Source organism: Schistocerca serialis, chromosome 2 (genome assembly GCF_023864345.2).
Source record: "Schistocerca serialis cubense isolate TAMUIC-IGC-003099 chromosome 2, iqSchSeri2.2, whole genome shotgun sequence".
Lineage (NCBI taxonomy): Eukaryota > Metazoa > Arthropoda > Insecta > Orthoptera > Acrididae > Schistocerca > Schistocerca serialis.
In genome coordinates this window covers 726,441,709-726,455,927 of record NC_064639.1, presented here as the reverse complement: position 1 = coordinate 726,455,927, position 14,219 = coordinate 726,441,709, and the positions used below count along the sequence as shown (strand labels likewise).

At 42.2% G+C, this 14,219-nt stretch overlaps 1 protein-coding gene across 1 annotated transcript in view; it reads left to right on the top strand.

Annotated features, from left to right (window-relative positions):
- LOC126456369 (esterase E4-like) overlaps window positions 1-14,219 on the top strand; it is a 210,112-nt gene that overhangs the window by 48,943 nt on the left and 146,950 nt on the right. The window lies entirely within an intron of this gene.

Genomic DNA, 14,219 nt, shown 5'->3' with positions numbered 1-14,219 from the left:
CCAAGCGACCTATTCATGCCCGCCACGCATACGACCAGAAAATACTGGCGCAACTATCCCATCGCCGGCTGCTGTAAAGGTCGGCGCCAGTGCTGCGCAGATCAGCTCTTCCGGCTTCGAGAGCCTCCTCTAGCCTCTGGGCGGGTGCGACCCACCCCATTGTCTTAGGATGCTGTCAAAGTCCATTGTAGGGAACGACGCCGCTGTGTTTAGCATTCACCATTATTTCCCTGGGTGCAGTGAGACTGTAGCCAGGGTATACTTTTCTGTTCCTATGCTGCTGTTATTCAGGACAGTTTCATCGCATTCAGAATATTTTCCATAGAAGTGTATTTGTCTATGAAAATCCTAATTGTGTTACTTTGTCAGATTCTGGAATCGCCGTACTCTCAAGTCTACATACTTGTGAGATACTGTAATTCTGATTTTGTTGTTATCGTCGAAGCAGACGTTTCTTTCCTTAGTCAATAAACTTCGATCATTGTTTCCCTGTGTCGGTGTGAGTGACACATAAAGTGATGCACTGAATGTGGTCATCATCGTCAACCACAGGGGAGAAGTTGGCTTCAAAGGCAGCAGCCAACAAGTTGACCTTTGCGTCAGGGTTGCAAACGACATCCTGGCCAACTTACAGTGGCAGGATGCATGGCCAGGGACGCAAGAAACTCTGGACGACACGGAGGTGGTGCCATCCTCAGCATTGAGGGTGAAGGTGAGGTCCCCCTTGTCCCTGTTGTTCTTCAAAAGCGGCCTTCACCTCCCGCTGCTGGCATCATAGAGCAGCCGCGAGCCTGATAGGCCGGCGGGTCTTCATTGTGCCAGGCAGAGGTGCCGTAAGTATGGTACAGAAGGTATCTGAAGAAATACGCAATGAGACAAACAGAAATGACTCTTTTGTTCAATGACAATAATTACACTGTAGTCACAACGATACATCACATGCCTCTTAATTGAGTGTGCGATCACCACGGTCAGCAATGCATGCTGCACAATATGCTCCCATACTGGCCACACAGCTGGAAAGGAGTTGTTGCTGTAGGGCGTTCCATTCCTCCACCAGAGCGGTACACAGTTGCTGCATGGTCGTTTCTGCACGTAGATGTGCTGCAGAACATTTCCTCACCGTATTCCACTCATGCTCGAGGAGATTTAAGTCGGGGAAAAGAGCCTTATGTGATCCCATCTCTCGTCATATAAAGGTACTTCTAGCATTGTGGTACACGATCGGTTTGGTCGTCCAGGAGTAGTGGTATGAGGAAGCACCATCTTACATTGGTTCATTGACGTCCACATATTTAAACATGGTGCAATCATCGCTCAACGCTACTGTGGCGAAGCACTCGTTCCCTATGTCCGTTCTTGCGGATATGCACTCGGCCCTGACTGCACTTTTATGGATGACATGGTGCGACGTCATCGAACAGCGAAGGTGGTGGAGCTCTTGTAACGAGAGGATATTACGCGAATGGACTAGTCTGCCCGTTCACCCGACAAATCCCATCGAACAAGTGTGGAATGCACTGGACACACGTACTGCAGCAGGTCCACATCCACCAACGATCATCGAGCAGTTGTTAACAGTGCTGCTGGCGGAAAGGTATGCCCTACCACAAGAATTCCTTACCAACCTTGGAGCATATCATAGAGCATGCATTGCCATATGAGGTGATCTCACGTCCTGTTAACAACCATACCCCGCCTTCTGTAATGTCCAAGGGACCATAATGAATCGCGATGACTTAAGTGTAATTATTGTTTTTCAATAAAAGTGTCATTTCTTTTGGTCTCATTACTTATTTCTGTCAGTTATTTTCTGTACTAGACTCTAGCGGTTCTTTTTATGTATTTGAAGCAACAGAGAGCTCGTTGTAGAGTGAGAAGGTACTGGGACCACAAAACAAACTATACTTTAACAGCAGCTTATTATCAGGAAAAAATTAAACTCTTTACAATGGGAAAAAATATACTATCAAGTATAACTGTTGAAAAAACAAGATCACCTCACATTCGCAGTCCAAAATTAAATTATTAAAATAATTCAGGTACTAAGCAGTTGCAATTGAATTATTAATTGCCCTACAACATTGCTCGTTAACAGACAAATCAAGGACGTCACTTGATTAAGGATAAGACTATACTTAGTAACTGCACAAGTAGCTTAAGGCTCAGTGATAAGTGTTTCCATGGCAGGTCAAAATATGAAACTTCCTGGCAGATTAAAACTGTGTGCCCGACCGAGACTCGAACTGGAGTTCGAGTCTCGGTCGGGCACACAGTTTTAATCTGCCAGGGAGTTTCATATCAGCGCACACTCCGCTGCAGAGTGAAAATGTCACTCAGGCCAAAATAATTTAAAGTACTAGATGGAGTATCCGGCTTCGACCATGGATTTGATATGAGATTGTGTGGAAGTTGGAATAAAAGCATAAAACTTTATAAGAGGTAAAAAAATATTGGAAACACATTATAACTATTTACAGCACTTGTTAAAGTGTAATAGGTAAGAAATCTTTATTGAAAACATGCTCTAATTATTTACAATAATTCTTAATGTATGAGAGGTAAAAAAAATATTGGAAACGTATTCTAACCATTTACAGTACTTGTTTATAAACAACATTTTTCATTTTGTTATCCGGGGTATATATATACAAATTTTTCGAATTTCCTATTCGAGAGTAAGAGTCTTTGAGGTTGATGCCGCAATATTTTAAAATTTGTTCTTGCCCTTTTTTAATTGTAAAACTGTAGGATAATTTGATTGAACATTGCAGTCTTTTAAACTGGAATGGCAGTTAGTAGAGATCAGTGGTGTCCTGGGGATAAATAGTGTGTGTCCCTTGTACTTTCCGGTCATAAGCTCGGCTTCGATGATGTAATTCAAGAGCTGTTTGATGACCATCCTTGTTCCATTACGTAGTTTTGGTGAGTTGAGATTTCTGAGTGAACGATTGGAGGTCCAATTTTAAGTCTAAGGCAGTATAATGGCATTCCTTGTACTTGCAAAGAGTTCGGAAGTTTTGTAGGGAAGTCCACACTTTCTTCAACGTTTTGAATACTAAAATTGATATGGTCATCAATATTATCTTTAGTTGCCAAAATTACCATTTCCAATAGCCAGTCCTGATGGTAGCGTTGTGAACAATGTTTGGATAAATTTTGTCGATGGATTCATTTTCAGCACTGGCTATGTTGCACAAATCATTGTAGATGTTAATGAGGCCTGTCGTCTGGCAAGTAGGATATGTGCCTTCGTCTATTTGTAAAATGTGCTGTTGTTTCGTCTTTCGATAGTTCAATTCTCATATTTTTTGATAGTCACAGTATTTGTATGTATGGTCAGAGATGTGATTTTTGTAAGCATGCATTGATCTCGTCTGCTGGTGTTGACTTGATAACTGGATGTGTTTGTCGAAAATCTCCTGAGGGTATGAGTAGAGCTCCTCCCATCACTTCAGAGTTTCCTCACAAGTCTTGTAACGTTCTGCCCATGGCTTCGAGTCTCTTGACCGGAAATACAAACAGGGAATTGTTATTCGGTTGTGTTCAACGGTAGTTGTAGGGCGGGACTGACAGTTCGTCCTCCTTCTATAACAGTGGCTCCAATGCCGGATAACACCAGTGCAAGTATGATGCGTTGTTTAGCACGTATTTCCGCCAGCAATAGATTTATTAGAAATGTTTTCCCGGTGCCGTCTGATGCGTCCAAATAAATAATTCCGCCAGTGTTGTCCATCTGGTCTATGATAACGTTATAAATTTCCTTTTGATTCTCATTGAGAGTCGTTTGTTTTGAGCAACGTACTGAAGTATTTCGTTGAAGTTGTAACTTTTTTCATTTGTAATTTCGAAGTTTAGCACACTGACAGCATCTTTTCGTGGTGCTTGCATCCCACGCTGTACTAAGGTCTGATTGTTTATTGCTAGATATTTACCTTCTAGGCGAATGAGTGTTTCATTGAAGATGTCGTCGTTGAATTCTATGATCAATGCAGGATAAGCTTGTCGGATTTGGTACAGTGTGTCATCAATCATAATCTCTTTGAAGGAGTCCCATAGCTGTTTTGGATTCGATGGATTACATGCTGTTGGAATTATGGTGAATAAGTTTCTCATCTGTTAAGCTGAGGCTGTGAGTGAGGCTTCTTGTACTATTAATTCCCAATGGTTGTCGTTTTCCAGTAGCCCTAAGCGTTGGCATGCTTCTCTGTACGTCTTTCATAGGTAACCGTCAACAGTCTTGAGACCTGTGAAACTTGTTGGTCGCCGTATTCCTTGTAGCAACATCCGGGGATAGAAACATTCAACGCTGTTCGGATGTACGGTGTATACTCGGCGTAGTATGCCAATTTTCATGATTTCTCGATGATCTTCTACTGGAATGCTGTTTCCGTCGTTGAAAGATTTTTCTTGCTGTGTTCGACGTATAATAGGCACGGACGTCGATATATAGTACTGTTTCCGCGAATGGATCCGTTTGGCACATTTGGTAAAATGCTGTTAATGTTGTATTCTGAGGTGGTTCGCTTGCAGTTTTTTTGCCGGTGTCTTTTGTGAAGCAAATTCTCTACCCATTCTCTAAATGTGCTGCTAGATGTTGCACAGTTGGTTCGAGTTCGAGAATGGGAAACCGAAAATCTGCCTCTCTGCTTCGTTACTGTTGATGCATCTTCCCATTTTGTACATGAGGATCTCGTCGAGTGTTTTGTTGTTCGCTGTCTTTGGCTATTTGAAATACTGCTATCTCACTACCTTTGTTCACATACTTAAGCATATTTGATGGATTTGGTTCAAAAATGGTTCAAATGGCTCTGAGCACTATGGGACTCAACATCTGTGGTCATCAGTCCCCTAGAACTTAGAACTACTTAAACCTAACTAACCTAAGGACATCACACACATCCACGCCCGAGGCAGGGTTCGAACCTGTGACCGTAGCAGTCGCGCGGTTCCGGACTGAGTGCCACCGCGGCCGGCTTTGATGGATTTCACTGAATTGCAGTTTTCCATGTTTATGTGTGCTTGGAAGATTTTGGAAAGTTGTGTGTTACGTGGTCCTACCGATCGATGTCCTCCCCCCGTGGCAGAGTGGTCACCTCGACAGAATGTCAATCCTAAGGCCCGTGTTCGAGTCCCGGCTGGGTCGGAGATTTTCTCCGCTCAGGGACTGGGTGTTGTGTTGTCCTAATCATCATCACTTCATGCCCATCGACGCGCAAGTCGCCGAAGAGGTGTCAAATCGAAAGACTTGCACCCGGCGAACGGTCTACCCGACGGGAGGCCCTAGTCACACGACATTTACATTTACCCACTGATTACCTATTTCCAGTTCGTAGCTGCCTCATATTCGTATTTTTGCTGAGAAGCCACCGTTTCTGGGTGATCGTCTCTTTATTCGGGTAGCCATCAACTCCGGTTTGTGTGTCATCCAAGTATGATTTTGGGTATTTTTTGTACATTTTCCGTTATTCATACATGGCGCGTAGGGCTAATGCCCCACATGATCTGTGAATAATGTTTTTCACTACTACGTTATACAGTTCTCGAACTGGGTGTCCTTGTGGATTGGGAAATTCAGCTTGGATGATTTTGTCGATATATGTGAGATGAATTCTGTCGTGTAGCCATATGAGATTGTACGAGTGAGGCAGTCCTCATTTTTGCCATTCGACTATGTACATCCTGAATCTAACGATTCCAAACGGTCTCAAACTCGGGCTATTTTATCGCGTCGATGCATGGGGGCTTGTCCGTATCGTAGTTGTTCTTTGATATCTGGCCACGACGGGTTGCACGTGAACGTTATGAAAAGGCCAGGCGTGTCCATATTTTCGTATGTCGGGGTCATGACATCTTGAGTGTATTCGTTCATTTGTGTGGACTTCCTATGTATTATGATGGCAAGATAAACATTGTTCCAATGTCGTCAATGTTTCCCTCATTTATGATTGCGTCTCGAAGGTGGATGTATTCTTCCGGGCGTAGTGTCTTCTGATTCAGTCTTATGTAAAGCATCCGTCGCACTTCTATTTTATCTATCAGGAATTGTTGGAATGAACGGCGAGTGTCGAGAATGTGATTGTGTATTTCATTGTCTCTGGTCATCAAGCGGTAAGCAAGGAACCGCTTTCAAATAACTTTTTTGCTTGTTTTACGCCTGTTTCATGTTGAATTTGTTTCACATTAAAATGATGTCCATCCTCTCCGTGCAGCAGTATTAATGGATATTGGAGGGCACCTTAGGAACAGTATGTCGCTGCAGTGCCTTGTAGTCCTTCTGTTCTTCGTTGTACAACTACGTTACGGCTTGTGTTTTCACTGTCCACAATTACGATGGCGACTTCGCCTAGCTGAGGTCCCTTAAATCGAAATTCGTGTTCTACAGTTAGTCTTTTGTTGGCTCGAATTATAACTTTGTAGTCGAAATTATTCTGTCCGGATCTCTATTGAATATGTGAATCAGTTGATTGTATCTGTGTAAGATCCTCTGTAGACCTTGGACTGCTTCTCGTCCCGGTCCACCGAAATTTGTGCATCGTTGATAAATTTATGTTTCTTCATTTCCAATGAAATACACCTACGGAAATTAATGGCCTTGGATAGGTAGTGGTAGTAATGATGCCATGTTGTGATAGATTTGTCCTTGGATGGAAAAAAACATAATCGATTTCATCTCTGTTACTGTTGATCGAAGTGACACCGAAAGAAGAGAAGTCATTTGGCAGCAGGCGCTGTACGCTATTATATTTTGAAGAAAATGTTTTGATTCTATAGTTTTGCAGGTTATGTAATGTACAAATTCCTGCGGAGGTGCTTCCAATGGGGATAATCAAACTTCTCCATTCATGCAACAGAATTCTGGTGTTTTTCTACTAAATTTTTTCGCGTTGTCAGACGTTATCCATTTTTTCCGATTACGACGTGTTTGTGTTTGTTATATTCTTTCGTCGGGTCGCATTGGAATGCTTCATTTGGTAGGTTGTGCTGTTTACTTGTCTTCGACCGCGCTTCTCGTAGGGTGATATTTTCATGTCTGACTTCAGTTCGCACTCTTTTATTATAAGATTGTGTCGCAATTTTTGAATTTCAATACGTTCATCTCGTTGTTCTTCAGTTTCTCTGCTTCTCACGATGCTCATCCTCATTCATTGGGAACTTAATCGTGCTTCGCGCTCTTTGTCTGTCTCGTTTTTTCGCTGTTCTGTTATTATTCGCCGTTAGGCTTCAGGACTGGCAACACCTCCTATTTTACATTTGGTAGTTGTCTAAAATACAAATCAAATCAACTTTTTACTAACCAATACACTAAGTACACTTAACGTACTTTTCACACTTAATTTTCGATTTATATTCAGTCGCTGTTTCTCTTTGACTACTCACACTTCACTGTTTGTTTTTCTTCACTCCTTGCACTAATTTTGCAGTTACTCCCTTCGTCACTGATAATAAACTGACGTTCGAATCTAAGATGGGTCTTTCTTTGTATATTCCTAGCGATGGATAGCCCCACTAGTGGCGAATTGCAGAACATACCAAAAAGACTTCAAATACTCCATGGCTCTGAGGCTGGCTCTGAGCGCTATGTGACTTAACATCTGAGGCCATCAGTCCCCTAGAACTTAGAACTACTTAAACCGAACTAATCTAAGGACATCACACACATCCATGTCCGAGGCAGGATTCGAACCTGCGACCGTAGCGGTCGCGCGGTTCCAGACTGAAGCGCCTAGAACCGCTCGGCCACACCGGCCGGCTCAAATACTCCACAATGCTCCAGAATATTTCACAACATTCTAGAGTGTTCTGGAATGTTCCATAATCATTGGGATGTTCCAGAACATTCTGGAATCTTCCCGAATGTTGCCGACTATTCGCAACATTCCAGAACTTACCGGATCATTGTGGAACATTTCGGAACATTCTGGAATCCTGTGGTACGTTCTAGAATACTCTCGTATTTTGTGGAACGTTCTCGAATACTCTCGAATGTTCTAGGGGGCCAATCTTTCCAACCCTTGTATCTTCAAAAGCAAGCCCTTCAGGTAGAAAAAGGAACCATCTTCATAGATGGCGATAGAGGGCTGTCACACAATACAATTTCCTTGATCGTACCGGGACTCGTTTCTTAGTTTTAGCAGCAGGTGCATTGTGCACTTACTTTCATGATATATATTCGTTAAGCAGTCGGAGTAGAAGTTCTTAATGGAGATTTACGGGTCAAGAACATCAGTTCATAAAGCAAATAATTATACTTAGCAAGTGCCGAAACTGCTTAAGGCCCAACGTCAAGTAGCTACCGTGGGGAAGTCATTTCAACTAATATATTTTTATCCATAATTTTCCTCAGCCATAAAGAGCTGTTTACGGCAATACTGACCAATCTTAAGTGAATTTCCCTACAAGAAAATGTAATAGCATTGACAGTGTAAGGCGGCAAGATTTTGCCAGCATACATTTAATATACTATACATTCTTTTCGATTTATATGTACATCAGATCTTTCTTTACGATGCAGTCATTTCATTCGCTGATACTGGCTAGCACCACATACTAACAATTTCTGTAGTACTGCCTTTCTGGGAGTTAATTAGAGGTGAGCACTGACGGAAAGGGCGATGTGGGCCACATGTTCCTCAGAAGCCACTACCGGCTAAAAATGGCTAGGGCGCCAGACAGGTAGCTTACCGTTAATTCTAACTGTAAGTGCGTTAAAAACTATTCTAATAAAATACAAGACACCAATGAATTAAAGAAGGGTGTCTGCAAAATAGCAGGGAACTGTTGTTGAGTGGAAGAATACTTGGCCACAAATCTACTAATCTATTTTTAAAAACACAAACCAATTTATTAAAACACAGAAACTGATGCAAGAAAATCTGAGCACTACCCTCAGAATTAATTACATTAATTTCCAACAACATAACTGTGGGTGGGTAGTACATAATTTAGAGAAATGACTGAATTAAATTTTAAAAAAAACCTTATTTTTTGAGAAGATCACTAAGTAAAAAAAATTGATATATCCTTAGCAAAGAGGTCTAATCAGACCATATTTCCTTAAAATTAACCTGCATATTCCACATTACAAGTTTCAAAAACATATTGAAAACAGCTAACAGGTCACTGAATAAGTAATACGGCACGCAGGCAGTTTACAGCGTGATTTGATGGAAAGTGAGGCCGGCCGTATGGCCGAGCGGTTCTAGGCGCTTCAGTCTGGAACCGCGCGACCGCTACGGTCGCAGGTTCGAATCCTGCCTCGGGCATGGATGTGTGTGATGTCCTTAGGTTAGTTAGGTTTAATTAGTTCTAAATTCTAAGGGACTGAGGACCTCAGATGTTAAGTCCCATAGTGCTCAGAGCCATTTGAACCATTTTTGGAAAGTGTGGCTTGCACTCACAAACAACCCAGATACGCTACTCAGAAACGTGTCGAGTAGACAACAAAATCAGAATCTAAGAAATGCTCCCCACACATCGCGAACACTTGTCGCAGAAATCGGGTAAACGTAGCGTAGTAGCAAAACAGAAATAAGCGACTATGGCTCACAACAGCGAATCGAAGGAACGACCACAAATACTAGCTATGCCCGAAAGGAACCAGGATGCAGTGCCTCACACATCTGTTAAGTACAAAATAACTGCGTCTTACAAAAGGCATCCCAGTATAGTCCACAATATGGGCACACAACTGTTCCCCGAGCAGACACCGAGCGATGTGGCGCAATGGTTATGGCACTGGACTCGCATTCGGGAGGACGACGGTTCAATCACGAATCCGGCCATCCTGATTTAGGTTTTCCGTGATTCCCCTAAATCGCTCCAGGCAAATGCCGGGATGGTTCCTTTGAAAGGGCACGGCCGACTTCCTTCCCCGTCCTTCTCTAATACGATGAGACCTATAACCTCTCTGTTTGGTGTCTTCCCCCCAAACAATCCAATCCAATCCAGTACCGAACAGACTCGCTTCCTCCAGTTGCCGTGTAGCTCACACTTAAACTCGCACCAGCGTGATGGCGCCAATAAAACCCCACAGGCCGTCCGCTACCTTCCACCTATGTTCAGCATTAGAGAGCGCTCACACGTCCTCGGTAAACCTGGACCTGCTTGCCACTTCCCCATAGTTAGCCAAACACGCCCTTATATCCATGCCTGGCGTTGCTTAAGTGCCTTGTTGCGGGTAGGCGTCCTCTGGTGTCACAGCAACGGGCCAGAGACAAGCGCAGGGTAGATGCGTATTCAAATACAGAGATATATAAACAGGCAGAATGAGGCGCTGCGGTCGGCAATGCCTAAATAAGACAAATGTCTGGCGCAGTTGTTAGATCAGTTACTGATGCTACAATGGCAGGTTATCAAGATTTAATTCAGTTTAAACGTGATGTTATAGTCTGCACACGAGCGATGGGACACAGCATCTCCGACGCAGCGATGAAGTGGGGATTTTCCCGTACGTTCATTTTACGAGTGTACCATCAATATCAGGAATCCGGTAAAAACTCAAATCTCTGACCTCGCTGCAGCCGGGAGAAGATCCTTCAAGAACGGGACCAGCGGTGACTGAAGAGAATCCTTCAGCATGACAGAAGTGCAACCCTTCCGCAAATTGCTACTGGTTTCAATGCTGAGCCATCAACAAGCGAACCATTCAACGAAACATCATCGATATGGGCTTCAGAGTCGAAGGCGCACTAGTGTACCCTTGATGACTACACCACATACAGTTGCACGCCTCGCCAGGGCCCGTCAATACTTTAGACTGTAGATGACTTGAAACATCTTGCCTGGTCGAACGAGTTTCGTTTCAAATTGTATCAATCAGATGGACGTGTACGGGAAGGGAGGCAACCTCATGAATCCATTGACCCTGCATGTCAGTAGGGGCCTGTCCAAGCTGGTGGAGGATCTGTGATGGTGTGGAGCCCGTGCAGTTGGAGTGATATGGGACCCCTGATACGTCTAGATACGAGTCTGAAAGGTGACACGTAAGTAAGCATCCTGTCTGATCATCTGCATCCATTCATGTCCATTGTGCATTCCGACAGACTTGGACAATTCCAGTAGGACAACGCGACACCCCACAGGCCCATAATTGCTGCAGAGTGGTTCGAGGAACACTCTTCTGAGTTTAAACACTTCCTCTGGGCACCAAACTCCCCAGACTCGAACATTATTGAGCATATCTGGGATTCCTCGCAACGTGCTGTTTAGAAGAAATCTCCACCTCTACGCACTCTTAGGGATTTATGGTCAGCCCAGGCCGGATTTATGGTGCCAATTCCATCCAGCACTGCTACAGACATTTGTCGAGTCCATGTCACGTTGTGTTACGGCACTTCTGCGTACTCACGGGGGCACTACACGATAACAGGCAGTTTCTTTGGCTCTTCGGTGTATATTACTTGGCAGTAACACAGCACACAAAAGTTACTTTTCCCCTGAAGTTTTTCACACCAGTGTATATTTTCTAAATTAGCAAAATTGGACTGATTGGTAACCAGTCTGCATTCTTGATATTCGGCTAATTTATAAACTACTTTATCCACTCTCCTTTTTAGCAACAAAGGCTCTTTTATACTAATCACTGTGGGTGACAAAACATTCGTCAATCCTTTGTTCAGAACTAGGAACGCTTCTTTATTAATTCGAAAGTTTTCTAACAATACCAAGTCTCCAAAATGTCGGAACGCAATTATATTTCACCATTTCGGACTTCGCACTTTTTTCTACAACGCGTGCGATCTAGATGGCTGCAGTAAAACTGTTCGCCAGCATTCATTGACACGGATAAGGTACTTATACCTGGTTTCTTGTTCAATTTTCCGCTCTGAACAAGTTCAATCACATCCATGACGAAATTGTACTCTTTATTAAATGTGATACGAAGGTACATATAGTCTTATTTCATTATGCTTATGAAACAGGGACAGCTGATGTACAGACACTAATCATTTCAAACTGACTCACTCTAGGGACATCGTTATTTGACCGGAATAGTCAAATATACTCACTGACCCGAAAACACAACAGCAAATATCGGGTTACGGCTTCCCATCTTCGCTTTCCGCAGACGTGGCGTGTGATCCGCTCCGAAACTTGGTGTAGAATGAAAACACGTCGCCGCTTCACAGCAAAACAGCAACGCACGAATAACTGTTCTAAATCTTCACTTATTACTACTTTGTTTGGGTTCTATCGAACTCGCCGATCATTCGGTGTGGCACATCATATTACTTTAACAGAAATAACATAGAGAACAAATCTTACTAGAAGTTGTGCAATCTTGAGTCATCAAGTGTCTCTCCCTCTCTACAGCTAAGTGTTTCAAAGTTTTCTATCATAAAAATACAAGAACTCTTCATTGCTCGATTAGTACCGAAAGCTGAAAGGTCCACACAGTACATCACTGGCAGCAAATAACCTGCAATGCTGCCATTTCAAGAGGGACACATGCCAGTACACACGCATTTTTTAGAAAACATATTTTCTGATATATCAGGAAACAGTTTCCGGAACGTGGTTTTTATTCTACGACTTCCATATTATTTAATTCAAACGCCGTCAATGTCGATACCAACACTGAAAATGTGGGAAATTGCACGATATGGTGATGAGAATACTAGAAATAATCAATGAAAAGCCTGAAATCAGCTTTAGCAAGACAGTTTGCATTTAAAGTATTTTATCAACAGCTGAAACAAAAAGCAAAATAAATTGTGGGAAACGAAAGAAAAACGGGCAGGCTTGCAAGAGTTCAGTGACGTACTTCAACCACTTTTTGAAAACAATTTCTTCAAATACACAGAAGAGAAAGGTGTTCTTAGGAAAGATTTTGAGCCACGGAAATCATCAGTTGGGCTACAGAAAGTTTAGACAAGTCATAGGGACTACGAATTCGAATTATATTAAAATGCGTTAACTAGCTGCGTATCGTAACTCAGTATTCATGACCAACATGTTGAAACTGCTAACAGTACGGGTACACGTGAAATGTACGAGAAACTGCGATATTCAAAAATTATGAAATTCTCTTCAGTTATGGTCATTGTTTTACCCAAAAATTCCGATGGTGTTTCAGTAAAACAGTGTAATACATTATTAAAGTATATTATTTAAGGACGCAGCAGCCATCGACGGTACAGAAAAGTCGTAGACTAAAAGATTCTTCGCAACTAGTGGAATACTGACAGAAAAAGAAAAACGAAAAAAAAGGTTATGAGAAGTAGCCAGTATCATAGGTCGCTTAGAAATAAACTCTACAAGTAGCACGACTAATCGAAAGCGGAATAGCTACGAGAGAAATGTAAACGAATTAAATAGTAACTTGCTTAAGAAAAGTCACAAACTATTTGTAAGAAGATTAAACACAACTTTGTTGAAGTAGATGTGTGCACCATAAGGTCAGAGAAAAGTAGGTAGACTAAGTGGCAGGAATGCATCTAAATTATATGTCGATCAAGTTGGAGAAAGCGGTTGTTTAAAATATTGATATCCACAGTTTTAGTCAGAGGCTGATATAAGAATGAATGCATTACATTAGTACAAAGTCAACAGGAATCCCTGAAAGCATTTAAAATTACTAGCCTCTTAGTGTTATACAATAAATAAGAACATCTTCATTTCGTGCTTTACGTATCTGCCCCGTTTTAACTATAACACTGCATTTTAAGTGCTGCAAGTTTTGCAGCAGCCCACATTTTACTGTCGAACAAACCTATATTCCAGACGTACAGATTTAAATCTTATCTATATTTCTTTACCAGAATTTGATATTATCAGACTTCTCTAATTGAAGGAACCTTTCTTTGCGTGCGCCATTCATCCACTGATATCTTCCTTTATTCAATCGTTTTAATGATGTTACTGCGTGGACAGGAGAGTGCTCTGTCTTATCCTGCTGTGCCATTTCCTATACTGAAGATGAACGAATCACTATCTTCTTTTCTACCACCCTTCTTCACTGTCGTCTTTGCTTCGTTCCTGCTTAACTCAAGTTGCGTAGTAAACTGTCTACCTTTTTCATTCGATATTTCTTGAGTTTTGCATGTCTGCGGCGTCTACCGGACTTGTGCAAGGTAATGTCTTAATATCTGCAAAATCGAAAGGTTTGACAAATCTGCTAAGGCACTGAGCTACATATCAGGAGAAGTATATTTCAAAACCATATCAAGTAACTTTAATTTATGTTTTTTCAGTCGAATGACATAACACCTTCACAC